The sequence below is a fragment of the Ovis aries genome, chromosome 18, assembly GCF_016772045.2.
Source record: "Ovis aries strain OAR_USU_Benz2616 breed Rambouillet chromosome 18, ARS-UI_Ramb_v3.0, whole genome shotgun sequence".
In the NCBI taxonomy this organism is placed as follows: Eukaryota; Metazoa; Chordata; class Mammalia; order Artiodactyla; family Bovidae; genus Ovis; species Ovis aries.
The window spans coordinates 38,505,081-38,514,927 of record NC_056071.1 but is presented as its reverse complement, the minus strand read 5'-3'; positions in this window follow the sequence as shown (position 1 = coordinate 38,514,927).

Sequence of the window (9,847 nt, the reverse complement as noted above, 5' to 3'; positions counted from 1 at the left end):
TTGCTGGGAGAAATATCAATAACCTCAGATATGCGGATCTGAAGAAAGTGAAGAGGAACTAAAAAGCCTCTTGATGAAAGTGAAAGAGGAGAGTGAAAAAGTTGGCTTAAAGCTCAACATTCAGAAAACGAAGATCATGTCATCTGGTCCCATCACTTCAAGGGAACTAGATGGGGAAACAGTGGAAACAATGTCAGACTTTATTTTGGGGGGCTCCAAAATCACTGCAGATGGTGACTGCAACCATGAAATTAAAAGACACTTACTCCTTGGAAGGAAAGTTATGACCAACCTAGATAGCATATTCAAAAGCAGAGACATTACTTTGCCAAACAAAATGTCTGTCTATTCAAGGCTATAGTTTTTCCAGTAGTCATGTATGGATGTGAGAATTGGACTGTGAAGAAAGCTGACTGCTGAAGAATTGATGCTTTTGAACTGTGGTGTTGGAGAAGACTCCTGAGAGTCCCTTGGACTGCAAGGAGATCCAACCAGTCCATCCTAAAGGAGATCAGTCCTGGGTGTTCATTGGTAGGACTGATGCTGAAGCTGAAACTCCAATACTTTGGCCACCTCATGTGAAGTGTTGACTCATTGGAAAAGACCCTGGTGCTGGGAGGGATTGGGGGCAGGAGGAGAAGGGGACGACACAGGATGAGATGGCTGGATGACATCACCAACTCAATGGACTTGAGTTTGGGTAAACTCCAGGAGTTGGTGATGGACAGGGAGGCCTGGCATGCTGCGATTCATGGGATCACAAAGAGTCGGACATGACTGAGTGACTGAACTGAACTGAACAAAACCTTTTGCGTACCTGGACCCAGGGAATGGACAGTGACCTCTATAAGAGACTGAGCCAGACCTGCCTTTGAGTATCTGAGGGTCTCTTTAAGAGGCATGGGTTAGCAGTGACTTGCCGTAGGGATAGGGGCTCTGGCTGCAGCAGACCTGGGAGTATGGCATAAGTCCTCTTGGAGGAAGTTACCATTAGCTGTGCTATAGAGCTGCTGAGCAGATGACCCACAAACTGGAGAACAATTATATCAAAGAAGTTCTTGCACTGTTGCAGAAGTTCTAGGGCCCAAAACAGATTTTCCAACCTGTGGATCCGGCCTAGGGACTGAGAACTCCCAGGGAATTTGACTTTGGAGGCCAGTGGGATTTGATTACAGAACTTTCACAGGACTGGGGAAACAGACTCTTGGAGGCACAACAAAACTTTGTGCAAGCCAAGACCCAGGAGAAAGGAGCAGTGACCCCTCAAGAAACTGAGTAAGAAGCCTGTGTGAGTCTCGGAGGTGTGGGTCAGGGGCACTGACTACAGCAGTACTGGGAGCTGCAGCATGCTGGTATAAGGCCTTTTGAAGGAGGTTGCAGTTACTGCTGTTATTCCTACCATAGTGTGGCCTCAGGTCAAACTACAGAGAGGGAACAGGCCCCACTCATTAACAGAAAATTGTATTAAAGATTTACTGAGCATGGCATTGCCCACCAGAGGAAGACCCAGTTTTCCCCACAACCAGTCCCTCCCATCAGGAAGCTACCACAAGCCTCTTATCCTCACCCAACAAAGGGCAAACAAAATGAAAACCACAATTTGGTTAGGAAACTAACCAAACTGATCACTAGGATCACAGCCTCATCTAAGTCAGTGAGACCATGAGCCATAATGTGTAGGGCCACCCAGGATGGGTGGGTCATGGTGGAGAGTTCTGACAAAATGTGGTCCCCTGGAGAAGGGAATGGCAAACCACTTCTGCATTCTTGCCTTGAGAACCCCATGAACAGTATGAAAAGGCAAAAAGATATGGCTCTGAAAGATGGACTCCCTGGGTCAGTAGGTGCCCAATATGCTACTGGAGAAGAGCAGATAAATAGCTCCAGACAGAATGAGGAGGCTAAGCCAAAGCGAAACCAACGCCCAGTTGTGGATTTGACTGATGATGGAAGTAAAGTCTGATGCTGTAAGAATAATATTGCATAGGAACTTGGAATGTTAGCTCCATGAACAAAGTAAATTGGAAGTGGTTAAAGAGGAGATGGCAAGAGTGAACACTGACATTTTAGGAATCAGTGAACTAAAATGGACCGGAATGGGTGGATTTAATTCAGAAGACTATTATATCTACTACTGTGGGCAAGAATCCCTTAGAAGAAATGGAGTATCCCTCATAGTCAGCAAGAGTCCAAAATGCATTACTTGGGAGCAGTCTCGAAAATGACAGAATGATCTTGGATCATTTCCAAGCCAAACCATTCAATATCACAGTAATCCAACTCTATGCCCCAACCACTAATGCCAAAAAAAGCTAAATTTGAATGGTTCTATGAAGACCTATAAGACCTTCTAGAACTAACCCCCTAAAAGTTTCCTTTTCATCATAGGGGATTGGAAAGCAAAAGTAGAAAGTCAAGAGGTACCTGGAGTAACAGGCGAATTTGGCCCTGGAGTAGAACATGAAGTAGGACAAAGGCTAACAGAGTTTTGCCAAGAGAACACACCAGTCATAGCAAACACCCTCTTCTAACAACACAAGAGAAGACCCTACACATGGACATCACCAGATGGTCAATACTGAAATCAGATTGATTATATTCTTGCATCCAAATATGGAGAAGCTCTATACAGTGAGCAAAAACAAGTAGCTAACTATGGCTCAGATCACAAACTCCTCACTGCAAAATTCAGACTCAAATTCAAAAAAGTAGGGAAGACCACTAGGCTATTCAGGTATGACTTAAATCAAATCCCTTATGATTATACAGTGGAAGTGACAAATAGATTCAGAGATTACATCTGATAGAGTGCCTGAAGAACCATGGATGGAGGTTTGTGACATTGTACAGGAGGTGGTGATCAAAACCATCCCCAATAAAATGAAATGCAAAAAGGTAAAATGGTTATCTGAGAAGACCTTACAAATAGCTGAGAAAGAAGAGAAGCAAAAGGCAAAGGAGAAAAGGAAAGATATACCATCTGAATGCAGAGTTCCAAAGAACACAAGGAAAGATAAGAAAGCCTTCCTAAGTGAACAATGCAAGGAAATAGAGGAAAAAATTAGAATGGGAAAGACTAGAGATCCTTTAAAGAAAATTAGAGACACCAAGGGAACATTTCATGCAAAGATGGGCACAATAAACGACAGAAATGGTATGGACCTAACAGAAGCAGAAGATATTAAGAAGAGGTAGCAAGAATATACAGAACTATACAAAAAAGATCTTCATGACCCAGATAACCATGATGGTGTGGTCACTCCTCTAGAGCCAGACATCTTGGAAAGTGAAGTCAAGTGGGCCTTAGGAGGCATCACAAGGAATGAAGCTCATGGAGGTGATAGAATTCCAACTGAGCTATTTCAAGTCATAAAAGATGATGCTGTGAAAGTGTTTCATGCAGTATGCCAGCAAATTTGGAAAACTCAGCAGTGACCACAGCACTGGAAAAGGTCAGAGTTCATTCCAGTGCTGAAGAAAGGCAGTGCCAAAGAATGCTCAAACTACTGCACAATTGCACTCATTTCACATGCTTGCAAAGTAATGTTCAAAATTCTCCAAGCTAGGCTTCAACAGTACCTGAATTGAGAACTTCCAGATGTACAAGCTGGGTTTAGAAAAGGCAGAGGAACCAGAGATCAATTTGCCAACATCTGTTGGATCTTAGAAAAAGCAAGAAAATTTCAGAAAAACATCTACTTCTGCTTCATTGAATACACTAAAGCCTTTGTGTGAATCACAACAAACTATGAAAAATTCTTCAAGAGATGGGAATACCAGACCACTTTACCTGCCTCCTGCATAACTTGTATGCAGATCAAGAAGCAGCAGTTAGGACTGGACATGGAACAATGGACTCGTTCCAAATTGGGAAAGGAGTACATCAAGACTGTATATTGTCACCCTGCTTATTTAATTTATATGCAGAGCACATCATGTGAAATGCAAGGCTGGATGAAGCACAAGCTGGAATCAAGATTGCCAGGAGAAATACCAATAACCTCAGATAACCTCAGATACCAAGATTGCCAGGAAAAATGTCAATAACCCCAGATATGCAGATGGCACCACCCTTATGGAAGAAAGCAAAGACGATCTAAGGAGCCTCTTGATGAAGGTGAGTGAAAGAGGAGAGTGAAAAATCTGGCTTAAAATTCAACATTCACAAAACTAAAATCATGGCATCTGGTCCCATCACTTCATGGCAAATAGATGGGGGAAACAATGGAAATAGTGACAGACTTTGTCTTCTTGAGTTCCAAAATCACTATAGATGGTGACTGCAGCCATGAAGTTAAAAGATGCTTGCTCCTTGGGAGAAAAACTATGACAAACCTAGACAGCATATTAAAAAGCAGAGACATTACTTTGCCGACAAATGTCCATATAGTCAATGCTATGGTTTTTCCAGTAGTCATGTATGGATGTGAGAATTGGACCATAAAAGGGCTGAGCACTGAAGAACTGATGCTTTTGAACTGTGATGTTGGGGAATACTCTTGGGAGCCCCTTGGACTGCAAGGAGATCCAGCCATTCAATCCCAAAGGAAATCAACCCTGAATATTCATTGGAAGGACTGATGCTGAAATGGAAGCTCCAGTGGTTTGGGCATCTGATGTGAAGAGCTGTTGGTTGGTTGGTTTAGTTGCTAAGTTGTGTCCAATCTTGCCACCTCATGGACTGTAGCCTGCCAGGCTCTCTGCTCATGGGATTCTTCAGGTAAGAATACTGGAGTGGGTTGCCAGTTCCTCCTCCAGGGGGTCACCCCAACCCAGGAATCAAACCTGGGTGTCCTGCATTGCAGGCAGATTCTTTACTGACTCAGCTATGCGGGAAGCCCTGTGAAGAGCTGACTCATTAGAAAAGACCCTAGTGCTTGGAAAGATTGAAGACAGGAGGAGAAAGGAATGACAGAGGATGAGATGGTTGGATGGCATCACCGATTCAATGGACATGAGTTTAAGCAAACTCTGGGAGATGGTCAAGGACAGGGAAGCCTGTGGTGCTGCAACCTATCGGGTCACAAAGAGTTGGACATGACTGAGCAACTGAACAACAACAAATAGAGCTCCTGTCCCCTCCAATTTTGGTATATTCCAGAAAACAGAAGTAGTTCAGACCATGTCCTCTGATCATGGTGCAATAAGATTTGAAATTAACAACAAAAGAATAGATAAAATAATATTTAATAATTGAAAATAATTACTTTGAAGAGAGAAGTGGAATTTGGTGGGTATGGGGAGAAAAATGTAGTTTTCATTTTTCATAAAACTTATAACTCTCTACTGAAACTTGTGTAATATTGCCTGTGTAATTAAAAAATAATAATCTTTAAAAGAAAAAGCAATTAGCAAGTTTTTCCTTCAGTGAATGAATAGAACCTCAAATGTTCTGTTTATCTTCTGTCTGCATAAAATTCCTGTGAATATCATGGAGGTAGGCAGTTTGATGCAATGAGAAACTGAGGTTTTAACAAAGCAAGTTAGAAGATTGAGCAGCTAAACTGCATTATTTCCTCCTTTTGGGGGGCTTTACCAGATTAGTCTCCCTGCCCTCGATGCCTATTTTATAGAAATACATAAATAAGAATATCCATTTGTTTATGCAAACAAGTCAGAACCATGCTAGAAGGATAGTTGCTATAATTGAAAATGTTCTTATTTAAAATGTAATCCACTTTAATGTTGTGAGCAGAAATCATTTTTAAAGACCTTTTTTTTGCCAAGGACAAATTCTAGCTGCTGATTGAAGCAGTAGTGTTCACTGTGTGCCTTATTCTCTGAGAGGTAAATACAAGGAAATGATGATTTTTATTATAAGGTACAAAGGCCTTTCATTCCTTGGAGGAGACAAGACATTTCTGCATTTGGGAAAGTTTACCATCCCTTATTTTGACTAAAAAATCTTTAAAAGATAAATACCTTAAGTATAAAAGAACATAAACAGTTTTTCTTTAACAGAATATACAAAATAATGAAAGCCATATTTTTTAATTTAAAATGAAATCACATGACTTGCATCACAGAAACATGGCTATTTTCTCCAAGATGATTAAGAAATCCCAGAGAGAGCGACATCAATTTTAGAAGGAATATGTTTGCTGCATATGTGTTAGTTCAGCTATTAGAATTTTCAATTAAACTAAATTTAGTAAAAGTCATTTCTGTACAACCAAGTAATTTTTATATCTTTGGCACAATGTAAAATAAAGGGAAAAGTTCTCCCTGTATATGGCACTTAAAGCTGACTTCATTACATTTGTTTCAATACTTGGGTGGTATAAAAATTAATCATGTGAATACCAAGCTGAAAATATGACTCATAGCCTCTGCTAACAGTTGCCTTAAACAATTTTGCCTTCCCTTTCAGTGTTAAATGGATTTTGAAAAGTGGATTTTGGTGGAAGTTTGTGATATTTTCAAGTGCATTCTTGGATTTCTTTTTTCTCTTTTTTTGGCTGCACTGGGTCTTTGTTGCTGGTCTCAGGCTTTCTCTAGTTGCGGTGAGTGGGGGCCACTCTTTCTTGCAGTGTGCAGGTGTCTCATTGCTGTAGCTTGTCTTATTTCAGAGAATGGGCTCTAGGCATGCAGGCTCAGTAATTGCGGCATGCAGGCTTAGTTTCCCTGAGACATGTGGGATCTTGCCCAGGGATTGAACCTGTGATCCTAGCATTTCAAGGCAGATTCTTAAGCACTGGGCCACCAGGGAAGTCCTGGGTTTCTTTATTACCTGAAAAGTTCTTGCTAATAATCTGGTCGGAACACATTGTGTATTCTGGAGAAGTTCTATTTGTACCGAATTCCTTTTGAGCTTCAGACTAGATTCCTCTGTTGTCATACCCATTTTTGGTGACAAGGGATTCTTTTAGAGGACTAGTGGAAGGAATCCTGTGATCTTATGATTTGTAATAAGTAATATATATTTGGTATTTGATCTTATTGCTAGCAGTTAGCTCATTGAATTTCCTAAGTGATGAGAGAGAACTTATGTTACTGAGGTGACTTTTGGAATGCCCCTAATTCTCCTAAGGATTGAGGCTAGTTGCCAGGGGAACCGACCAAGTGATTAGAGGGTTGAAACTTTCCATTCTTACCCCCACTCCCCAACCTCTGGAGAGGGGAGAGACAGGGTTCTGAGAGCAGTGGTGAGCTGCTGGAGTGGTGAGCTGGTGGAGATATGGGGAGGGCGATACCTGGAGAGGGTAGGGAAGAAAGCTCCACACTCCTACCCAACAGAACTTAGTTTGTGCATCTCTTCCATCTGACTGTTACTGAATTATATCCTTTCATTATGAACTGATAATCTAATGAGAAAAAAGTTTCTGTGAGTTCTGTGAGCCTCTTTAGCAAATTAGCCAAATCCAAGGAGGGAGTCATTTGAAACTCCTGATCTGTGTATAGCCAGTTGGTCAGAGACAGAGATGACAACCTGGACTTGTGACTGGGATCTGAATTGGTGGTGGGATGCAGTCTTGTAGGACCAAGCTCTTTACCTGTGGGATCTGATACTGTCTCCAGGCAGGCAGTGTCAGAATTGACTGGAAGTGTAGGACACTCAACTGGTGTTTGAGAATTGCTTGGTGCTATGGGAAAAAAAAACTTGCCCACAGGTTGGAATTATTGGAGCAGAATCTTAAAACTAAATTACTAAGAAAAAAGGTTTGAAATCATCAAACTTATTAGCAACTCGTTATAATTCAATAGGAAACTGTAGGAAGACCTATGGATAAGTACTGGAAGTGCATTAAGGTCTAAGCAGGAATCAACAGTGAGGAGAATGTATTACACACCCATTTGTACATAGTACTGAAACAGCACAGACAAATACAGCAGCTCTTAGCACCCAGAGTTTCCTCACTGATTGCTATTACTCTGCACCCTGTTACCAGGCAATGGGTCCAACTCAGTCATTGGTCAGTGCCTCAGTGGGCCCCGCCCAGAAGCAGCCAACTGTCAAGGAGCAACCCTTAGTGGTGGGATTCAACCAACTGTCGGACTGTCTGTCTGTCCCCAGGTGGAGAGTGAGGTAAGAGGCGAATCCCGGCCTTCGGCCCTGATTCCTCCAGCCTACCAGCTCTCAGGCCAGTGGCTGAGCTGGGGGGCCCAGGAAGCAGACTGGAAGCTATGTCCTGCGGAGCTCCAGAGCCCTCACCCACTGGCTGGGCCCAGGGCTGGAGGTGGCGGTGGACCTCTCCTCCATCCCCACTTTGTGACTGATTAACAGCAGCAATCTGCCTGGGTCACAGTCTGTGGGACCTGCTGCCCCTCCCCTATTTGGGCAGCTTGAAGAGCCTGAGGGTCAGGTGAGTCCTGAATGCTTTGCTCCCTCTGTGATGACAGCTGGGCAGGGTCTGGGGACCTGGCCCTGAGGAAGACGCCAGCTGAGATTTGCTTCCTCTTAGCTGGGCCCTGGACCTCAGAGGGTGAAAGTTTTGTCTTGGGACCCTGCCCTTTCTTGTCAGAACAGGGAATGACATTCGTTTGGTAGAGATTTACAGGCACATCATTACCTGACCATGATCTGACCTCAAGAACAAAGTATCTGACATCAAGAAGTCTGTAACAGCTAACTACACCCCTCCCTCACCTTTCCTAGAAAAAGGGCTTTGCTGAAAGCTTTCAGGGAGTGTGGAAGCTTTAAAGCATGAGCCATCCATCTCCTTGCATGTGTGAGCTCAGTCTCTCGGTGTGTCCAACTCTTTGTGACCCCATGGACTGTAGCCCTCCAGGCTCCTCTGTCCATGGGATTTCCCAGGCAAGAATACTGGAGTGGGTTGCCATTTCCTCCTCCAGGGAATCTTCCCAATCCAAGGATCGAACCCACGTCTCCTGTGTCTCTGCATTGACAGGTGGATTCTTTACCACAGAGCCACCAGGGAAGCCAATCTCCTTGCAGGGCCCTGTAATAAACCTTCCTCTGTTCCAAACTCCTGATATTTAGGTATTGTTTGACCTCTCTGTGGGTCGGGTACAGGGACTTGAGTTTCAGTAACAATACTAGTGTAAATATTGTACCCTTAGATTAGTTTTGCACTCCTGAAAATTTCCCCTTGAAACCTAAGATAATTTCTAATTCCTTTTTTGAACTATATTCTTTTTATCATTCATTTGTGCTGCATAATTCAACTTTCTGATACAGAGTTGATTCCCACCTCACCCCCTTCCCATCTCATTACAGTTGTTCCATCGATACTTTCCTGTCTTCCCATTCCATCCTTCTCTCCCTTGGCCTCATCTTTGTCTCTTTATTTGATTCATATGGTGAAGTTGGACTTTTAAAGTGAAGGTTATTGCATCTGACGTCCTTTATCTGCTCTCCTGGGGCTTGTTTGGGAATTACCTTCCCACACATTCTCAATGTAACATGTGATTGTTGCTAGTACAAATCCACAGCTTTAGTGAAACGTGAAGGGTAATTTGAGGGGCCAGCTGCTCTTATGATCATGGATGACCAACTGGAAGGTAATGCTTATAGTCAGGACCTAAACAGGTTCCAGAGGCTTGGGTTCCATTTAAAAGAGAGCATCTTCATCTTTCCCAGCTGTCCCAGCCCTTGGCAATTCCAGACTCATGGGGTTTCTTTCAAGAAGCACCTGTTTGCATTGTAGTCTGAATTTGTAGCAAATTATTTCTACACAGTTGGAAATAACATCAAATTGGCTCTTTTACCAGGCACGCTGGACGGGCGCATTTGGGTTTTGTAGATGTTTGTGTGTTCTTGTAGTGTGAAAATGCCTTTATTTAAAACAAATACATTTTCCAGCTCATTATCCCACAGTGTGAAGCCCAATTCTGTTAAAAATAATTACAATGGCTGAATTATTTTGCTGAGAAAAACAGGTATCCA